Source organism: Cebus imitator, unplaced genomic scaffold, assembly GCF_001604975.1.
Source record: "Cebus imitator isolate Cc_AM_T3 unplaced genomic scaffold, Cebus_imitator-1.0 Scaffold150, whole genome shotgun sequence".
Taxonomy (NCBI): domain Eukaryota; kingdom Metazoa; phylum Chordata; class Mammalia; order Primates; family Cebidae; genus Cebus; species Cebus imitator.
Window position 1 is genome coordinate 2,197,696 of NW_016107465.1, and position 22,257 is coordinate 2,219,952.

The 22,257-nt window shown below is 41.7% G+C and overlaps 1 protein-coding gene across 1 annotated transcript in view; it reads left to right on the forward strand.

Annotated features, from left to right (window-relative positions):
* Positions 1–22,257, forward strand: part of PCSK5 (proprotein convertase subtilisin/kexin type 5) — a 461,778-nt gene that overhangs the window by 305,423 nt on the left and 134,098 nt on the right. The gene's annotated exons all lie outside the window — the stretch shown is intronic.

Below are 22,257 nucleotides of genomic sequence, written 5' to 3' on the forward strand. Positions count from 1 at the left end.
ATCAGCCAAAGCCACAAACAAATTGAGCTCCAACTAGGTTTAAAGATCTAGAGATACAACAAGGTTTCTGCTTTGAAGTCCCATTGTGGGGATGGAGAGAAATTAATTTTATTGATCACTTACTATGTACTACGCAATCTGAGAATATATGTATATACATACTGATGTAAATATATTCTCTCTCAATTTTCAGAAGGACTCTAGAGGTGAATATATTATCCTCTGTTTACACGTGAGAAAACTGAGCCACATAGACTTGAAACAAATTGAAATTCCATACCCAGACTCATAATAATAAAATTTAACATGAAGACAATTCACAGGAAGTAGTACATGCCAAATCTCAAATGAGTGGTACACTGAGTTGTTAAGTTTGGAACAGGCAGAGATTCCTTTGAATTGGACTGGTCAGGTCAAGTTTCCTAGAGCAGGTGGAGCTAGAATTGGTCTCTGAAGCATAAAGGAGTATTACCCAGGCAGATGGAAAGAGAGGGGGAAGAACATTACCAATGAAGTTGCTGCATACAAGATGCTTAGGGAAGTAAGATGTTTTCATGGTTTTAATCTAATTATCTATTGCTACAAAGAACAGTGATTCAAAATTGGGTGGATTTGTCCAGAAAAATCTACATGTGTACACTTTGTAGAAGGAGGATAGTGCGCCCATTCTCAACCCCCACATCCATGGAAAATCACTAATTATCACTCACTGTCCACTCTAGTTATCAAGAGGCTTGTCACTGTGATTTCTTCTACCAGAATCATTATTTTCCATTAAATAATCTACACTTCATTTTTGAAGACCTTACAAACTGAGTATTTGGTGAAGAAGGGGAGGTGACTGCTATAGAACTACCAAATTGAAATTTCTCAATCAAAGTGGTCAATACTTGCAGCATATCTGAGTATAGAAATGAATACATAGCATACACCCCTCATGTAAAAAGAATGTCATGCAACTAAAATATAAAATAGGCATTCATTCTTAACAGCTTCCATATTACCATTCAGCCTTGCACAAAGAGAGCAATGGGAGACAGCAGTGTGTTGAATAGAAATTGCATATTGGAGGCAATTTTAAACTACGGCCCAGCCAATTTAATACCCCCTCCTCCCATCCTCTAGCACAAGACGGCAGAGGTGGAACAGAAGCCAGCTGCACCGTGACCTCACCTGGCCCAGGCAGGCCCTGTACCCAATACATGTAGATGGCAGAGATCTGCTTCTCTCCTCTGGTCAACATCCATTTCCAAATGTTATTTTTGTTGTCGACTCATAAAATCTGAAGTTCTCAGCAGAATACTTTAGAGCCTTTGACATATTTAGCAGGGCATAGTCAAGGTAGACTTAACTTAATTGTAGCTCATTAGAACTATTTGGCGCCTAGAAATGGGGCTACAATCTGTATAATCCTGTCTCCTCTTCATCACAAGAGGTGAAGATCAGGTCCAGATTCAGTTCTTGAGCAATGAAGATGCAGTTATGTAGCATCACTAAGTTTCGGCAGACCAGAATGTGACCTGAGACAGCCAGCACTCCCCATTCTCTACTTCCAAGGGACTTACAGGGACAGTTTGACTGGCTTATTACCAAAGGTCTTTCTTACAAGGCCTTCTCTCTAACGGACCATTGTTTGGATTGAGTTGTGGGTTTTTTTAGGGCCAGGTGTCAGGCAACAAAAGATAAATTTTGTATCCTACTTTCTAGAAAATTCCAGAAACATTCCCTGAGGCCTGAGTTATAAGAACTTTTTTTTTTTTTTCATTTTAGAAAACAGTACATTATTTTTAAAATACAGTGTTTTAAGCTTCACAGAGTTTTACTAAAATGTATTTATTTAATTTGACCCACACAAAAATCAGGCCGATAGACATTGATTTTCTGATGCAAGATGCACAGCTAATAAGGGGTGTGGCTGGGACTCAAGCCCACAGCTTCAACATTCTGGACAACACCGATTCCTTTTTAAGAGTGCTGGAGAAAAGCAAGTCCACATTACATATGTTGCAAAGCAGAGGGTAAGAGCCTTTTCTCAACTGAAGATAGAAAGCACACTGGGTCCCTGGACTTGGCTTTTTCTCCTTCCAAAAGAATTGCTTCCATAAATAAATATTGAGTTCCTGCCACAAACTAGGTTCCAAGGTGTCTCTTACCCTCTTCAAACTTAGAGTCTAATGAGGGAAACAGACACACAGATATAAAACACGTGGTTATAATGTGAATCTGTTTGTGCCGTTAAAGGGTATAAAATATTGTCAGGAGTCAAGGGAACAAGCTCACTTCACTTATCATGTGCTAAGTTTCCATGCCCTTGCACTGCAAGCTTCCCAAGGACATCCAAAAATAGCATGAAACCTTAAAAATAGAGTTGACTCTAAAATGCACAAATAAGATTGCAAATATCAAAATCAAATATCTTTATTAAATATCTACAAAGTGGAACATGTCAAACTAGTCCACTGCAACTAAGGAATTATGCATACAGTCATTGTCACTTAACAGCAGGGATATGTCTGAGAAATGTGTCCTTAGGTGATTTTGTCATCATGCAAACGTCATAGAGCATACTTACACAAACCTAGATGGCACAGCCTACTACCCACCTCAGCTATACAGGATAACTTAGTGCTCCTAGGCTACAAACCTGTACAGCATGTTACTGTACTGAATACTACCGGCAATTGTAACAAAATGGTAAGTGCTTGTGTGTCTAAACACAGGAAAGGTATGGGAAATATATGGTATAATCTTATGGGACCACTTTCATGTATATAGTCTTATTGACCAAAGTGTCATTACATGGTATATGACTGTAATTAATGTTAATGTAGAATAAAGGTGAATTTTAATGTTTGATATAATGTGAGACCTGCAGAGGTGGAAGAATCTAGGATTCTGAGAATCTTAACAGAGCCCTCCAAAGGAGAAAGGAAGTCACTATTCACTGTCTAGGAAATAGAAGAGAGGAGAGGAGAGAGATGTGCTCTATCCTTGGTGGTGGTCAGGGAGGTCACTGGGGTGGGCGTGGAAGGGTAGTGTACAGGACTGCAGTATATGGATGTCTTTCTGGATATTATCCTCTCTTCTTCCCTTTGCCTTCCACACTCTCTCCAAGGAGATCTTTGTCAATCTCATGGCTTTAAATACCATCTGTATGCTGATGACTCTTAAGACATATATAGATTCCTGATCTCTTCCCTCAAGATTCACACCTGTAGATTCAATTAACTACTTGACATTTCCCTTCAGCTATCTAATAGGCATCTCAAAATTAACATGTCCAAAATAGACTTCAGACACTCCAACCCCCTGACCATCTTTACCACCAGATCTCTCCCATCTCAGCAAATGGCATTCACTGTATTTCCAAATATATCTCTAAATGGTCTACTGCCACCTACTCCATAGCTGTAACTGTGGCCAAAACACCATTGTCGCCATCCCAGACTGCTGCAAGAGCTTTCAAACTAGCTCCTGGGCTTCTCCCTCTCCTTTCTTTTCTCTCCCTTCCCTAATCAGTTCTCTACAGGAAATAGTGCCATTACAAATGGAAAATCAGATTTCATCTCTCTGTTTACTGAACATAAAATCTGAACTCCTTACCTGAGGTCTTTGTGATCTCACCTCATACCGCATCTCCCATACCCTCACATGTTCTAGTCATGCCAACTTTCTTTTCATCCTTCAAACAAAACCAGCTTGTTTGGGACCCAAGACGCTTGCTCTTCACATGGCTGGCTTCTCATCACACAGGTCTCAGTTCCAAAATAAGTTCTCTGAGCAGTTATTCTACAACTGACCCCACACTGCCCATCTTGTTTTGACATTCTATAGCACTTACCACCACATGATATTTCGTGGTTCGTTACTTATTGCCAGCCAGCCCCATGACAGCTGGTACTTTGTCTTGTTCACATCTGTAGCTTACACATCCAGCACATGCCTTACTTAAGAAATATTCATGGAATGAATGAATAAGAAAACATCCGAGAGACGTGACATGTGACCTGAGCCTTGAAGGATAAGCAAGAAATTACAAATCAAAGGTAGTTATGATGTTTAAGAAGGATATTTGAGAGAAAGAACCTGTGCGAAGGCACAAAGCCACTTAAAGGGCTTGTGGACAGCAATCACATGGAGGCCCAGGCAGGGGATGAGCAGGCAGCTCAGGAGAAAGGATGGAGAGACGAGTAGGGTCAACCGGTAGAGGACCTTTGCTGGACTGTTGCCCTTCCTCCACCTTCTTGTCATCAACCCTCTTTTCAGAGAGGCTAATTGACTTGCTCAAGGACCCCATCAAGTCAACTCTTGGCCTCCTGCCAACATATTTGAGGAGCATTCATTCAGACAGAATGCTGAGGAGGCTGGATTTGCACAGTCTCCAGGCACTGACGGCTTATTGAGCCAGTTGAATGAAAGGACAGGGTGCTGAGCGGAGCTCAGCTGTCAGATGAGCTCACATGAGAGGCAGTAGCCCACAGCTTCTGTTCACTGTGATGGCCAGAGTCAGAGCAACAGCTTGGCAAGGCCTGTTTGCAAAACTGGACTTGGGACCATAAGCCTGCTCAGTACCATCTTTTTCTCCTAAGACAAGACCCCTTAGTCATCTAAACTGTCATCATCAAAGAAGAGCAAAAGGAAAAAGCACGACGTGCTATCACTTCCCTTCCCTAACAATGAAAACAATAACCCACCTATGCGGAATTCTTCCTATGTGCTGAGCTAAATACTTCATATGGGTTATTTCATTCAATACTTCCAATAGCCTAATTCTATCTCCTTTATATAAACAAGGAGGCAGATGAGATAAATGTCTAAGCTACTCCAGTGGTAGATAGAAGGTCTGGGATTAATTTAAACCCAGACAATCTGATATCAGAGCATCCACAAGGAGAAATACAAGAGCCAAGGAGGATTCCATCAAAACAAGCTTCAGCCATGATTGTGGAGTATGCGATGGGTTTCTATATTTTAGCTGATGCTGTCAGGTCCCAGATGCATGTTATCAATGTCCACCCAGGAGTACACACTGTGGCCACATCATGCTTTGTGTGGACAAGGCAGAGGTCAATATTTGATCATGAGAGCTAGTAACAATCAATGGGCCATGTGGACAAATTCAAAATAGACCTAAGGTAAATGAGGCATTGGCTGTTACAAATAAATGAGCTTATGATGATATGATGCCTCCTTTCATAATTTCTTTGTCAAGAGACTATTGTTTGTTTCTCTAGCCCTACTTGAAATGGGAAAGAAATAAAATGGAGATTCTGGGAAATCAGAAGAAACATTAGCATGCTGAAAGTTACCACATAATACAAATTCTGTGAGCTCCTTTGACAAATCTGGTGAGACATATATTCTTTCTGGGTGATATTAAACAGGATTCTTGCCACTACAATCATAATGGGTGCAATATAATAAAAGCTAAACTATCAAAAAAGTAAGGCTTTTTATTATATGTAGGAATACAATGTTTAATTGTTGTATGTTATGAGAAGAGTCACAAATAGAGCATAAACCAGAAGTCATCTTGACTGTCCCCTGCATCACTCCCACATCTGATCCATTACCAAGTCAAGCCAATTCCACCTCCAAAATCTTCCACACTCACTTTCTGTTCTTCACCTCGTCTGCCCCTATTCTACACTAACACCTTGGATTAAACTACATCTCACGTGGGCTATTGCACTATCTCCTAATTAGCCTCCCTGAACATACTGCATGTGTCCACAGCCATATGTCTTCATCTTCATCTCCTATTCCATTTTCCACAACAGCCAGAATGCTCTTTTTTAAAATTCAAAGCTCAGCATGAGCCTCTACTCTCCTGTGACTTCCCATTTCCCTAGGATAAAATTGAAATTTATCTCCATGGCCTTGAAGGCCAGGGTCAATCTGGTCCACCTCACCTGTCTAAACTTATCTCATGGACATTCTCCTCTTCCTCAAGCATTTTCTTGCCATGATTACTTTCCCTGATTCTTCCATCCTGCCCCACACCCTAGAATAATCCCATATGTTATTCCCCCTACTTTAATGCTATCCCACCCAGATCATCTATACCTGGCTAACATTTATTACCTGGGCCTCAGTTAAAATGCACCTCTTTGATTCCTGATCCTTAACAGACAAAGTTAGATGTCCTTAGTATAAGCTTTCTTGGAAGCCTCTACTTTTCTATTAATTTCATGATAAATGTCTAGTTACTTATGGGAATATTTGTTTGACTTATTCTCCCTATAAAGTTTGTTTGATGAGGGCAAAGTCTATAAATGCCTTATATTTTGTGAACCTAGTAAATCATCTCATAGAGAAAGTGCTTGATAATTCTGTTACGCATAGTTGAAAAAAATAAATGAACAATAATAAATGAAAAAATGGAGGAAATTAAATGAAAAACTGAGCAAATGACTGAAAAGGAATAGCCCTGATCCCAATATCAGGACAACTAAGTCCTAGTCTGAATGCTATAAAGCTTCAGTATAGCTCTCTATACTGAGATATAGTGTCTATACCTCAGTTTCCCCTTCAGCATTGTCCCTGTGAACCTTCCAGCCCTTCTATTCCATGTAAAGTGAGAAGAATAGCAGGAGACTTCACAGAGTTTCCATCACTGATCCTAATACACAGGCAAAATCATTGGCACAAACTCATTAAGGCCAGTGCTTTAGAACTTTGCCACTAAAAGTGTGGACCAGCAGCAGCAATAGCAGCCAGGAATTGGCTAGTGTGACAGCAGAATTCTAAACTTGAACTCTCATTCCCTGGGTATTCATTGTTGTCAAGGGATTTTCCAGAAAAAATTAAAGGTTAATATCAAATGAACTCCAAGTAGAGAGATCAGCCTGAATTTTCCAGATAGGCCTGAGACAGAAAGGATCCCAGAGATGTGGTAGAAGGCCAAAGAGGCAAAAGGCAAAGTCAGAGATTCAAGGCATGAGAACCACAGCCGAGAAACTTGGAGCAGACTCATGCCCAGAGCCTCCAGAAAGAATGCAGCCTGACACCTTGATTTCAATCCTGTAAAACTCAGAGCAAAGAATGAGCTGAGCTGCACTGTGCCCAGATCTCTGACCTATAGAAGTGAGTGAGTGAATGGGTACTTTTTTAAGCCACAAAGTTTAGAGTAACTTGTGATGGCAGCAGTAGGAACTACTGCACCAAGACCAGGCCTGCTCAATCACAGTATGTCCTCTGGCCAGATCCCAAGTTGATCTTTTCAAGAGATGGTTCAGTGTCATAGTTACCACCACAGAATCTGAAGAGAAGCTGCCTGGGTTCAAATCTTGGCTCTGTCATTTACTAGCTGTGTGATCTTAGGGAACACATTTAACTTCTCTGTGCCTCTGCTTCCCCATTTGGATGATGGTTATCCTACCTCTCCTCCAGGAACATTCTGAGGATTAAATGACAACACATAAAAGCACTTAAGACAGTGCGTAAAAGGATGAGGCATAAAACATGTTGGTTACTAGTATTACTTAGTTTTTTCAGCCATTGTTGATCCCTCTCCCTCCACTTATGTTCAGTCCAACACCCAGCTAGTTAATTTACCTCGTGAATATCTCCTGAGTCTGTCCTCTTCCCTCTACCCCCACCATGACCATCCTAGGTTAGCTACCATCATCACTGGCCGGAAGCACTCTGCAAATCTTCTCCAGTCCCACAAAGATGCTAAAGTGACTTTTCAAAATGCAAATCTAATCACAATGCTCTCCTGCTAAAACCTGTGGCTATATGGGTAAATACAGGATCCATTAACATGTCCTGCAAAGTCTGATACCCCTTTGACCCATCTCAATTTTTTTTCTCTCCCTCTCTCCTCCCTCTCTTCCATCTCCTCCGTCTCCTCCCTCCCCGGCCCCTTCTTTCTCTCTCCTCTCTCCTGCCTCCCCTTCATCTACTCTGGCCTTTCTTCAGTCTGTTCCAGTGGCCAAGCCTCCCTTGCAGACATGGTTGCCTAAGGCTAGAGTACTGGAATCACAGGTCCACAATTGCGTTGTGCTTCTTTGATGGATACCTGAGTTCCACTCCAGACTCTAAGCATGAAGGCAGAAGTTCATTTGCTTTTTCTCATCATTGCATCCTCACATTTAGCATAGTTACTGGCACAAATGCTGGCTCAGTGAACAGTATTTTAATGAACAAATGAATGAATGAAAATACTGTGGCACAGTTGAAGAGGAACCACAGATAAGCTGTTGGTGCTTGTTTTGGTTTGACTCCCACTTGGTGGCAGGGAGGGCAAGAATTAAATTATGTCAGATCGAAAACATCAGTTCACTGGCTGGATCACTACTGAGTTGCTACACTCTTTGTGCATGTGTCACAAACTATGCTGGAAGGAGCTGAGCACAGGAGGAGAAACCAGAAGTTGGTTTAGCAAAGGGGACATCTCAAAATATGCTACAAGTCTAAGGAGTTACCTAAGAACCAAAAGCTGAAAAATTGTCTTTCTACCCTCTCACGATATCTATCATTTCTTTAGGTTTGTTGCCTAGAAAGATTTCATCTACAAATTTTTTTCTCCACCAAAATACATAAAGCTCAGTATGCAGCTGTCTCATGACTAGGTTAGCCCTCACTGTCCCTTTCATACTCAGCCCTTCACTTCCCACTTCCAGCTCTGTAGGCATGAAACACAGTGACCCAGAGCTGGAGAATGAAGAGCCACATATGCTGTTCCCACGGAACACAGCCAGAAGAGGTGGCGAGACATTCCCAGACCATAGAGGGCCCTCAAGGGTGGGTTGGGGCAATTTGACCTCAGATGTCTGTGCCAGAAAAAGAACTGATGAACAGATACATCACCCAGCAATGCCCAAGCTCACAAATCCTTCATGAGGGCAACAGAATGTGGAGGCCTGAAACTCTCCTCCAAAATCTAACTCATGACCCACCATTCTGTGATACGTGTTCTCTGGGCTCCCATCACTGAAGTTTAGTCTCCCTGTCTTACAAGCTCCAAGGAACGTAGGGACCATGTCTAACACGGAGAATTCCAGATACAGGCAGGCGCTTTACACCTACAGCTTAATCTAATGGTTGTCAACAGAGACATCGGTCTCCTTTTGTTGTCTCAGTTATCAGACAATTCTGAAATAGAATAAAGATGACGTTTAGCATGTCTTACTGAACGTTTCCTGTCAGTCACTCTCCAGGAAGTTGGTAGAATTCCTGACTCTGTGCTGGGTCCCTCCTTCGCCTCCCTCCTAAACCCTCCACCAGGAGGATATACACTATACCCACCCTTCCAGATAGCAAGTCTGGAAATATCCTTGCACTCTGCACATTGAACTTTCTACTGCTGGTGCTAAGCAATATCTCAGAGTAGCGAGCAGCCTAAGCCTGGGCTGAGATGGCGACAGTCCTTCCGAAGGACTCTAAGGCGACTAGCATAGAGCAATGGCTTCCAGATTTGAGTGGACACCAGAACCACCAGGACAGGCTATTCAAACACAGATTCCCATCTGCCACCCCACCTTAGAATTTGTAATTCAGTAGATCTGAGGTGGAAACTGAGAATTTATATTTCTAATAAATTCTCAATTGATGCTGCTGCCGCTGGTCCCACCTTGAGAATAACCAACACTGATATTAACTACGCAACCTTAGTAATGAAACTAGAAAGATGTGGATTCAAGTCCTGGCTCAGTCGCTTAGCATGTAACCTTGGATAAAGTATTAAATCTCTCAAATTCTCACTTTCCATCTATAAACAGAAACTACTAACAACAGCAATGCTGAGGATTAAATGGGTGATGCATGTGAATGCATCCATAACACCCCCACCCTGGAGGACAGAGCCCCTTTCCCTGCACCATACCCAGCCCCTGCCCTCCCCAGCCTGCAGGTGCAACTCTCCTTGACAGGGCTGCAGTAGGATCATTTGGGTGGTGGGCGGGGCACAGCTAATTGTCTCCACCTGCCTCTGTCTAGTGGTGACACTGCGTCTCATAGCCTTAGGGCAATGCTAAGATGAGCATCAAGATGACTCCTCAGCCCACCTCACAGAGTGCAAACAAGGCTATTGCCTGCTGTTTTTGCAAGAATGGTGTTTCGCATAGCTTTCTGCCCTGAGACTAAGAGATAAAGTAATTCACCCAAAATTACACAGTAATGGCAGAGCTCCAGAGCTAAGACAATGCCCCTGCTGACTCGCCTATACTGAACTGCAGTTGGAATCTTGCTGTATTGATTTATTTTGGCTGCTCTAACACATAACTACAATTTGGTACCCTAAAACAATACATATTTATGCTCTCACACTTTTGGAGGTCAGTAGTCAGCAATCAGGGTTTCAGTAGGACCACCCTACTGAAAGAAGGTTCAGGAGAGAATCCATTCCTTTGTCTTTCTCAGCTTCTAGAGCTACAGTCCTAGCATTCTTTGGCTCATGGTCCCTTCCATCTTCAAAGCCAGCAGTAGCCTCTTTAAATCTCTCACTGTATAGTGAGAGAGGTTACATCACCTTCTTCTGCAGTAAAATCTCCTGTTTTCCTCTTCTAAGAACACTTGTGATTATATTTGTGCCGCCCTGATAATCCAGGATAATCTTCCCATTTCAAGATCTTTCACTCAATCACATCTGCATAATCGCTTTTGCTATACAAGGTAATATTTACAGGTCCCAGGCATGAGGACTTGGATATCTTTGGGGGACATTAATTCAGCCTCCCACACTTGGATTTGTTGTCTCTCTGAGCCACCATTTTTTCATCAGTGAAGTGGAAATAATATATCCTCATGAGAATATTATCATGTGGTACACACTAACTCACTGAATACATGTCCACGGAATTGTTGAATGCTTCCTCAATACTCTTTTGGTGTATCTTGCATTAATTCATTAACTATTTATTTACTCACTAAACTTTTATTAAACATTTACTATGTGCTAAGTACTGTGCTGAGCATAGGGGGTATCATGAAAGGAAAAAGAGAATACATTTCCTCCCTTTACCGATTTTATGCTACAGTAAAGGGAGACAAATGAAGGAGAAAATGCCCTGATGTGTTAAGAAAAGAAATTTGTGCTATGAAAAGCAATTAGAGAAGATATGCTCTACAGAGTGGGTGGTCACTCTTCTGGGCAGGAGGTAGGAGGGGAAGAGTAGAGCTTGAGACAGAAGTCTGGAAACAGACAGGGAGGTGTGAGTACCTGGAAAGTGCCAGGAATCTCTCCCTGTTGGAGCCTTGGAGCTGTCTTATTCTGCTTCCTGATGCTGTAACAGAATACCACAGACTGGGTAGCTTATAAAAAATAGACGTTTATTTGGCTCATGATTCTGGAGGCTGGAAATTCTAAGATCAAACAGTCGCATTTGGTGAGAGCCTTCTTGCTATGTCATAACATGGTAAAAAGCATCACATGGCAAGAGAGTGTGCATGTGTCAGAGGGAAATGGGAGGCTAACTTCATCTTTTTATCAGGAGCCCACTCTCACCATAACTAACCCATTCCCACGGTAATGGCACTGTCCATTCATGAGGCCAGAGCCCACCCCCTATGACTTAATCACCTCTTAAAGGTCTCTCCTCTTGGTACCATCACAATAGCAATTAAATTTCAACCTGAGTTTTAGAGGGGACACTCAAACCATAGCAGGTGCCCAGGACTGAGGCACAGTGTGAGAGGGGTCTGACTGCAATGACCCCAGGTGCCATGTAAAGAAATGTGGGTCACATTATGTGCTCCAGGAGCCACTGGGAAGTTTGAAGAGGCCCTTCTCAATATTCCGTCCTCTGCAGTGATCCAGTGCTCCTGGCAGGAAACCCTGAAAGCTCTGTCCTCCTTATAAATATTAAAATACCAAATTCACAGAATTCTCTTGTGAAGTGGTGGTTTCCTTAAGCATCTCTTGCCTTTGACTTTCTTCCTCATTGAGACCTTTTGTGATTTATATTTTCAGAATTTTATTTTTAGAGCCTCCTGTTATAGTGAGCCATCATCTCCCTTAGAATCTCTGTCCGTCTAATTTATAAATCATTTGCTCTTAAAAACATTCTTATACTCCTGGATTTCATTTAACTCTCTAATCTTTGCAGTTCTTTTTCTATAAGAATGCTCAAACAGTAAATTCACTCTATTAACTATTAGTGCATTAGGCAGAGAAGAATAATTCTGATTGCTGATGCAGTATTTTTTTTTCCCAGCCTGGGTAGTTTTGCTGAGAAGTGGATTGAGGGCAACTGTGATATGAATTTAGTTGAAAATGTTTTTGCTTTCTTGGATGCATAGTCCTTGGTCTATTTTATCCCTACACTTTACTTCCTGAACCTTAGTGACCCTCTCTAATATGTTTTTGTCAACTGATAGCATTCTCTCCACGAACTTCAATAAATTGGCAGTGAACTTCAGTGCTGGCAAGACATTTTGCATTAAAAACTGGATTCACAGCAGGCAGTCAGCCTGGGGAACACATGTCTAAGATAGCAGTCATTTTTAACTAAGGATATTTCAAGTCCAGATAGAATAGGGCTGCTGTGCTCTGAAGCCACAAATGTCTAGCCTACTGAAAGCAAAATTACTGTACAGCATGTTGGTAATTAACCTTGTCAACTAACTTTCAGAACAACTCCAGCGTAATGCACACACCCTGCTTTTGAGTTACATTGCTGTGATTCCTGGATCCCATTATATTCTACTTGCAACCTGCATTCCTGTCACTACCACTTACCAGCACTCCCTGATTTGCTTGCCCTGTTCAGCTTTTTGGTTCTGAGGATTTAGTAGCTTCTAACCACACTAACTAACTAGCAAAATTTACTAGTTTAATGTGTTTACGGTTTACTATATATCTCCTGTATTATAACATACACTTCACCAGGAAGACTTCCGTTTTGCCTACTATTGTATCTCAGATGCCTGGAATAGTTCCTGATATGTAGTAGGCACTCCATAATTATATGAGGAATGAATTAATGAATGCCTTTTCATGGAGCTTTTAACTATCATGTCACTGCTTTTTGCATCCCTAACTCCCAAGAGTTAACTCATTTATTTCCCAAAATGTTTTGATCACTTTATCCCACGGCAAGTTGTAGTCTAGATCACAGAAAATTATTCTTGACTTAAAGAGCAACTAGTCCCTGTCAAGGAGACACATATGTACAGAATCACTAGTTGAGATGCATAATTATAAATAAATAAAATTATAAATTAAAATATGTACAAAGCACTACCAAGCATGGAAAGAATTAATTCAGCTGCATAATGTTGTGATAGGAAAGATTCAGATAATTTTTCCCAGAGGAGGCTACTTTGAGTTGTAGAGAATGAGTAGAAATTGGCCGGGAAAAGAGAGAAAGGAGTGAGCACACATCAAATGGCTATTCTAAGTGGGAGAATGCATCATGGGCTTGGGGTACTAGAAGTCTCCTGGAAATGCCAGAGCATGAGGATGTGTCTTAGTTGACCTCCACAGCAGCTGACCTTGAGACAAAGATTCAAATCCAAGAGTGTTTTAGGGGAGGTCAAAGAAAATGCCAGTGGTGGAGCAGGAGAGTCAGAGAGGGAAGGGAACACAGCCAATGAAGGTTATGTCATCAAGCCAGCTACTGTAAGCTACCGGAGGGACAACTGGAGTTTAGTGTTGTGGGGAATCTTTGGAAAATGGTATGTAACATAGGCCTCAGAGTTATCCCACTGATGGGGCAATGGACCTGTGTTTTTCATATACCAAATCCCTGTCGTGGCCAGGTACAGTGGTTCATGCCTGTAATTCCAGCACTTTGGGAGGCCAAGATGGGCAGATCGCAAGGCCAGGAAATAGAGACCATCTTGGCCAACATGGTGAAACCCCATCTCTACTAAAATACAAAAAATTAGCTGGGCGTGGTGGCACGTGCCTGTAATCCCAGCTACTCAAGAGGCTGAGGCAGAAGAATTGCTTGAACCCAGGAGGCGGAGGTTGCCGTGAGCCAAGATTGCACCACTGCACTCCAGCCTGAACAACAAAGCAAGACTCTGTCTCAAAAAATAAATAAAAATAAAAATAAACAAATCCCTGTCAATGGTTGAGGACAACTCCCGGGGGTCAGTTCCCTCCTTCTTCTGGCTTCCCATGTGTGCCTGACAGAGCATGGACATCAAGGAAGTACAAATCAACACTCCTCGCTGGAAGTTGGTCTCTAAATATGGATGTGATGAGGCCAAGGGATATGTACAGGGCACCAAAGGAGTCTGCTACAGTTTGTAAGAAGAACAACAGAGGATGAGGGTAAAAACTGCAGCGAGGGCCAAATTTTTAAGGCTCTCATGTTATTCCTTCAAGCTTTATTCTATATTGAGAGAGCACCATTGAAAGATTTTAGGTAGGAGAGTGATCCAATAAGATTTGAATTTGAGAAGGACCATTCTGGCTGCAGAATGAATGACAGAATTGGGCCACAGGTGGGGGGTGGGGTGGAGAATATTGAATCCAGGAGATCTAAGTTAGGAAGATAAATCCACCATTATGGTATAGAAATAATTGAGCTAAAAGTCATGGACTGCTGCTGGAGATGGGGATGGGCAGATGGAATGGAGAGCTGTTAAGGAGATAGAACTGACTGAAATTGTAAGGGATTGGATGTGAGGAGAGATCGGGGATGAGTTGCTGGTGCTGGCTTCCCTGATTGGATGATGGTGGCACCCACCTAGATGGGAAGCACAGGAGGGGTATCAGTGCTGAGCTGAAGTGGTAAGGCTTGTTGAACATGGTAAGTTGGAGATACCTGTAAAGTATCCAGGTAGAGAATCCAGTGGGCAATGGATGCAGGATTATGGAACTCAGGAGAAAGATCTGGACTGAGAAGAACTGTTCAGAAACCATCACTTTATGGAAGACACTTGAGAGTAGAGAAGCAGAAGAAATTCCAGGATACATAACCAAAAGTTTGCCATGTGGGATGAGTTAGCTGAATATAACTATCAACACCCATTCATATGAAATCCTTTGCTAAGCTAGAGATTACCTGCCTTCTATCATCCCTGGGTATTGCTTTGCCTTTATTTCTCTCCACATCTATCTAAAATGATTATTTCTTTCACTCAGCCTAGCTGGATTTGGAGAGGGAACGAGGTAAATTGTGTGATTTGGGGCAAGTTGTAGAAACTCTAATTATTAGCTTCTTCATCTGTAAAATGGGGATCCCATAAGTGGAGACTGGTTTGTCTGACAGTCAATTGAGCAAACTTTCTTGAGAGGCTTTCCAAAGCTTTCTCTCTCTCCTGACCTCAAAAGATCTTAAGTCTGGGCATGGTGGCTCATACCTGTAATCCCAGCACTTTGGGAGGCTTCGGTGGGAGGATCACTGGAGGCCAAAAAGTTCAAGACTAACATGGGCAACATAGAGAAATGCTATCTCTACAACAATAAAACAATTGGGCATTGTGGTACATGCCTATGGTTTCACCTACTCAGGAAGCTGAAATCAGAGGAGTTCTTAAGCTTGGGAGCTTGAGGCTGCAGTGAGCAGCGATTGTGCCATTGCACTTCAGCCTGGGTGAGCAAATGAGATCCTGTCCCAAACAAAAAAAAAGGTGTGGAGGGGAGGATTGCTGGCAAGATGGCCAAATAGGAACAATTCCAGTGTGCAGCTCCCAGTGTGGGCGATGCCGAAGGTGGGTGATCTCCACATTTCCCACTGAGGTACTTGGGACTGGTTAGACAGTGGGTGCAGCCCAAGGAGGGCAAGCCAAAGCCGGGTGGGACGTCACCTCACCCAGGAAGTTCAAGGGGCTGGGGAACTCCTTCTCCTAGACAAGGGAAGCCATTAGTGACTCTTCCCAGCACTCTGCCTCAGATACAGTACTTTTCCAACAGCCTTCACAACCTGCAGACCAGGAGATTCCCTCCGGTGCCTACATTACCAGTACCCTGGGTTTCCAGCACAAAACTGGGCGGCTGTTTGGGAAGACACTGAGCTAGCCACAGTCATTTTTGTTCATGCCACAGTCATTTTTTTTTCATACCCCAGTGGTGCCTGGAATGCCAGCAACACAGAATGGCTCACTCCCCTGAAAAAGGGGGCTGAAGCCAGGCAGCCAAGTGATCTGGCTCAGTGGGTCCCGCCTCCATGAAAATCAGCAAGCTAAGATCCACTGGCTTGAAATTCTCATAGCCAGCCCATGAGTTTGAGCTCAATCTGCGACATTCAAGCTCAGTGGGGAGAGGGGCATCTGCCATTGCTGAGGCTCAAGTATGCGGTTTTAACCTCACCTGTCATGGGGAAGTTTACACAGCCACTGGGCAGAGCCCACAGCAGCTCAGCAAGGCTTCTACAGGCAGACTATATCACTAGACTCCCTCCTGCTGGGCAGGGCATCTCTTAAAAAAGGCAGCAGCCTGACAGGGACTTATAAATAAAGCCCCCACCTTCCTGGGACAGAGCACCTGGGGAATGGGGCAGTTGTAAGTATAGCCTCAGCAGACTCAAACGTCCCTGACTGGCAGCTCTGAAGGGAGCAGTGGATCTCCCAGCACAGCATTTTAGCCCTGATAAGGAACAGACTGCCTTCTCAGGTGGCTCCCTGACCCCACTGTGTATCTTGACTGGGATACGCAGGGGCTGACAGACACCTTATACAGGAGAGCTCTGGCTGGCATCTGGTGGGTACCCTTCTGGGATGAAGCTACCAAAAGAAGAAACAGGCAGCAACCTTTGCCATTCAGCAGGCCCTGCTAGTGATTCCCAGGCAAGCAGGGTCTGGAGTAGACCTCCAGCAAACTCCAGAAGACCTGCCACAGAGATGCCTGTTAGAAGGAAAACTAACAGAAAGAAATAGTTTCAACATCAACAGAAAGGACATCCACTCAGAGACCCCATCAAAAGGTCACTAACTTCAAAGACCAAAGATACATAAATCCACAAAGATGGGAAGAAACCAGCACAAAAAAGGCTGAAAATTCCTAAAACCAGGATGTCTCTTCTCCTCCAAGGGATCACAACTCCTCACCAGCAAGGGAACAAAACTTGATGGAGAAGGAGTTTGATGAATTGGCAGAAGCAGGCTTCAGAAGGTAGGTAATAACAAACTCCTCCAAGCTAAAAATGCATGTTCTAACCCAATGCAAGGAAGCTAAGAACCTTGAAAAAAAGTTAGACAAAATTCTAGCTAGAATAATCAGTGTGGAGAAGAACATAAATGACCTAATGGAGCTGAAAAACACAGCGTGAGAACTCCATGAAGCATAGACAAGTTTCAATAACCAAATTTGTCAAGCATAAGAAAGGATACCAGAGATTGAAGAGCAACTCAATGAAATAAAGTGAGAAGGCAAGATTAGAGAAAAAAGAGTGAAAAGAAATGAATAAAGCCTCCAAAAAAAATGGGATTAGATGAAAAGACCAAATCTATGTTTGATCAGTATAACTGAAAGTGACGGGGAGAATGAAACCAAGTTGGAAAACACTCTTTAGGATATTATCCAGGAGAACTTCGCCAATGCAGTAAGGCAGGCCAACATTCAAATTCAGGAAATACAGAGAACACCACAAAGAGACTCCTTTTGAAGAACAACCCCAAGGCACATAATCATCAGATTCACCAGGGTTGAAATCAAGAAAAAAATGCTATGGACAGCCAGAGAGAAAGGTCAGGTTACCAACAAAGGGAAGCCCATCAAACTCACAGCAGATTTCTCACAGAAACCCTAAAAGCCAGAGGAGAGTGGGGGCCAATATTCAACATCCTTAAAGAAAAGAATTTTCAGCCCAGAATTTCAAATCCAGCCAAACTAAGCTTCATGGATGAAGGAGAAATAAAATCCTTTACAGACAAGCAACTGCTGAGAGATTTTGTCACCACCAGGCCTGCCTTATGAGAGCTCCTGAAGGAAGCACTAAACATGAAAAGGAACAACCAGTACCAACCACTGCAAAAACATACCAAATCATAAAGACCATCAACAGTATGAAAAAACTGCATCAACTAACGGGCAAGACAACCAGCTAGAATCAAAATGGCAGGATCAAATTCACACATAACAATATTAACCTTAAATGTAAATGGACTATATGCCCCAATTAAAAGACACAGACTGGCAAATTGGATAAATAGTCAAGACTCATCAGTGTGCTTTATTCAGGAGACCCATCTCACGTGCAAAACCACATATAGGCTCAAAATAAAAGGATGGAGGAATATTTACCAAGCAAATGGAAAGCAAAAAAAAGCAGAGTCACAATCCTAGTCTCTGATAAAACAGACTTTTAAACTAACAAAGATCAAAAGAGACAAAGAAGGGCATCACATAATGGTAACGGGATCAATGCAACAAGAAGAGCTAACTATCCTAAAGCTGAATCCCTGAATAGACCAATATATATCCTAAATATATATGCATCCAATACAGGAGCAACCAGATACATAAAACAAGTTCTTAAAGACCTACAAAGAGACTTAGACTCCCACACAATAATGGTGGGAGACTTTAACACTCCACTGTCAATATTAGATAGATCAACAAGATAGAAAATTAACAAGGATATCCAGGACTTGAACTCATATCTGGACAAAGCAGATCTAACAGACATCTACAGAACTCTCCACCTCAAATCCACAGAGCATACATTCTTCTCAGCACCACATCACACTTATTCTAAAATTGACCACATAATTGGAAGTAAAACATCCCTCAGCAAATGCAGAAGAATGGAAATTATAACAGTCTCTCAGACCACAGTGCAATCAAATTAGAACTCATTATTAAGAAACTTACTCCAAACCACACAACTACATGGAACCTGAACAACCTGTTCCTGAATGATTGGATAAATAAGGAAATAAAGTCAGAAATAAAGATGTTATTTGAAACCAATGAGAACAAAGATACAACGTACCAGAATCTGGGACACATTTAAAGCAGTGTGTAGAGGCAAATTTATAGCACTAACAGCCCACAAGAGAAATGAGGAAAGATCTAAAATTGATATCCTAAAGTCGTGATTAAAAGTACTAGAGGAGCAAGATCAAACAAATTCAAAAGCTAGCAGAAGACAAGAAATAACTAAGATCAGAGCAGAACTGAAGGAGATAGAGACACAAAAANAAAAAAAAAAAAAAAAAAAATCAATGAATCCAGGAGCTTGTTTTTTGAAAAGATCAACAAAAAAGATAGACTGCTAGCCAGAGTAATAGAGAGGAAAAAAAGAGAAGAATCAAATAGATGCAATAAAAAATGATAAAGGGGATATCACCACCAATTCCACAGACATACAAACAACGATTAGAGAATACCATAAACACCTCTATGCAAATAAACCAGAAAATCTAGAAGAAATGGATAAATTCCTGGACACTTACACACACTCAAGACTATACCAGGAAGCAGAAAAATTCCTGAATAGACCAATAACAAGGTCTGAAATTGAGGCAGCAATTTATAGCCTACCAACCAAAAAAAGTCCAGGACAAGACAGGTTCACAGCTGAATTCTACCAAAGGTACAAAGAGGAGCTGGTACCATTCCTTCTGAAACTATTTCAAACAAAACAAAAAGAGGGAGTCCTCCCGAACTCATTTTATGATACCAATATCAACCTGATACCAAAACCTGGCAGAGACACAACTAGAAAAGAAAATTTCAGGCCAATATCCATGATTAACAATGATGCAAAAATCCTCAATAAAATACTGACAAACCAAATCCAACAGCACATCCAAAAGTTTATCCATCACAGTCAACTTGGCTTCATCCCTGGGATGCAAGGCTAGCTCAACACATGCAAATCAATAAATGTAATCCATCACATAAACAGAATCAAAGACAAAAATCACATGACTATCTCAATAAATGCAGAGAAGGCCTTTGACAAAATTCAACAGCTCTTTATGCTAAAAACTCTCAATAAACTAGGTATCGATGGAACATATCTCAAAACAATAAGAGCTATTTATGACAAACCCACAGCCAATATCATACTGAATGGGCAAACCTGGAAGTATTCCCTTTGAAAACTGGCACAAGACAAGGATGCCCTCTCTCAACACTCCTGTTCAACACAGTATTGGAAGTTCTGGCCAGGGCAATCAGGCAAGAACAAGAAAATAAGGTATTCAATCAGGAAAAGAGGAAATCAAATTGTCTCTATTTGCAGACGACATGATTGGATATTTAGAAGACCCCATAGTCTCAACCCAAAATCTCCTTAAGCTGATAAGCAACTTCAGCAAAGTCTCAGCATACAAAATCAATGTGCAAAAATCACAAGCATTCCTATACACCAATAACAAACAAATAGCCAACTCATGAGTGAACCCCCAGTCACAATTGCTACAAAGAATACAATACCTAGGAATACAACTAACAAGGGATGTGTAGGACCAAGGAGAACTACAAACCGCTGCTCAAGGAAATGAGAGAGGACACAAACAGATGGAAAAACATTCCATGCTCATGGTTAGGAAGAATCAGTATTGTGAAAATGGCCATACTGCCCAAAGTAATTTATAGATTCAATGCTATCCCCATCAAGCTACCATTAACTTTCTTCAAAGAATTGGAAAAAAACACCTTAAATCTTATATGGAACCATAAAAGAGCCTGCATAGCTAAGACAATCCTAAGCACACACACACAAAAAAAAGCAGAGCTGGAGTCATCACACTACCACACTGCCTGACTTCAAACTATATCTTTGTCAAGGCTACAGTAATCAAAACAGCATGATACTGGTACCAAAACAGAGATATAGACCAATGGAACAGAACAGAGGCCTCCGAAGTAATGCCACACATCTACAACCATCTGATCTTTGACAAACCTGACAGAAACAATAGGGAAAGGATTCCCTATTTAATAAATGGTGTTGGGAAAACTAGCTAGACATATCCAGAAAACTGAAACTGGATCCCTTTCTTACACCTTATACAAAAATTAACTCAAGATGGATTAAAGATTTACATATGAGACCTAACACTATAAAAACCCTAGAAGAAACCTAGCAATACCATTCAGGACATAGGCATGGGCAAAAACTTCATGACTAAAACACCGAAAGCAATGGCAACAAAAGCCAAAATTGATAAATGGGATCTAATTAAACTAAAGAGCTTCTGTACAGCAAAAGGAACTATCATTTGAGTGAACTGGCAACCAACAGAATGGGAAAAGATTTTTGCAATCTCTACCCATCCGACAAAGGCCTAATATCCACAGTCTACAAAGAACTTGAACAAATTTACAAGTAAAAAAAAAACCCACCCCACTAAAAAGTGGGAGAAGGATATGAACAGACACTTCTCAAAAGGAGACATTTATGCAGCCTACAAATGTATGGGGAAAAAAGCTCATCATCACTGGTCAGTAGAGAAATGCAAAACCACATTGAGATACAATCTCACACCAGTGAAAATCATGATCATTAAAAAATGAGGAGACAACAGATACTGGAGAGGATGTGGAAAAATAGGAGTGTTTTTACACTGTTGGTGGGAGTGCAAAGCAGTGTGGTGATTCCTCAAGGATCTAGAAATAGAAGTACCATTTGACCCCGCAATCTCATTACTGGGTATATACCCAAAGGATTATAAACCATTCTATTATAAAGACATATGCACACATATGTTTATTGCAGCACTGTTCACAATAGCAAAGACTTGGAACCAACCCAAATGCCCATCAAAGACAGACTGGATAAAGAAAATATAGCACATATACACCATGGAATACTATACAGCCATAAAAAAGGATGAGTTCATGTCTTTTGCATGGACATGGACAAAGCTGGAAACCATCATTCTCAGCAAACTGATACAAGAACAGAAAACCAAACACCACATGTTCTCACTCATAAGTGGGTGTCGAACAATGAGAACACACGGACACAAGGAAGGGAACATCACACACTGGGGCCTGTTGGGGGTGAGGGGCTAGGGGAAGGATAGCAGTGGGTAGGGGTACTGGGGAGAGATAGCATTAGGAGAAATACCTAATGTAGATGATGGGGTGACGGATGTAGCAAACTACCATGGTACCTGTATACCTATGTAACAAACCTGCATGTTCTGCACATGTACCCCAGAACTTAAAATATCATAAAAAATAAAAATAAATCAAATACATATTCCTATCCTGAAAGGCACTTAGCTGGGTTAGTACAAGATACTCCTCACTGCACCCACCATGAGCATTCACTCCCAACAAGCACTACACCTTGTACCTGCTAATGCTGGTTCCTCTTTTACCTAGAGCTTCATAAATGATTGAATAACAGCTATCCTTGGGACCATTTAGAAGGGCCACAAAATCCCAGCCACTGAGACCAC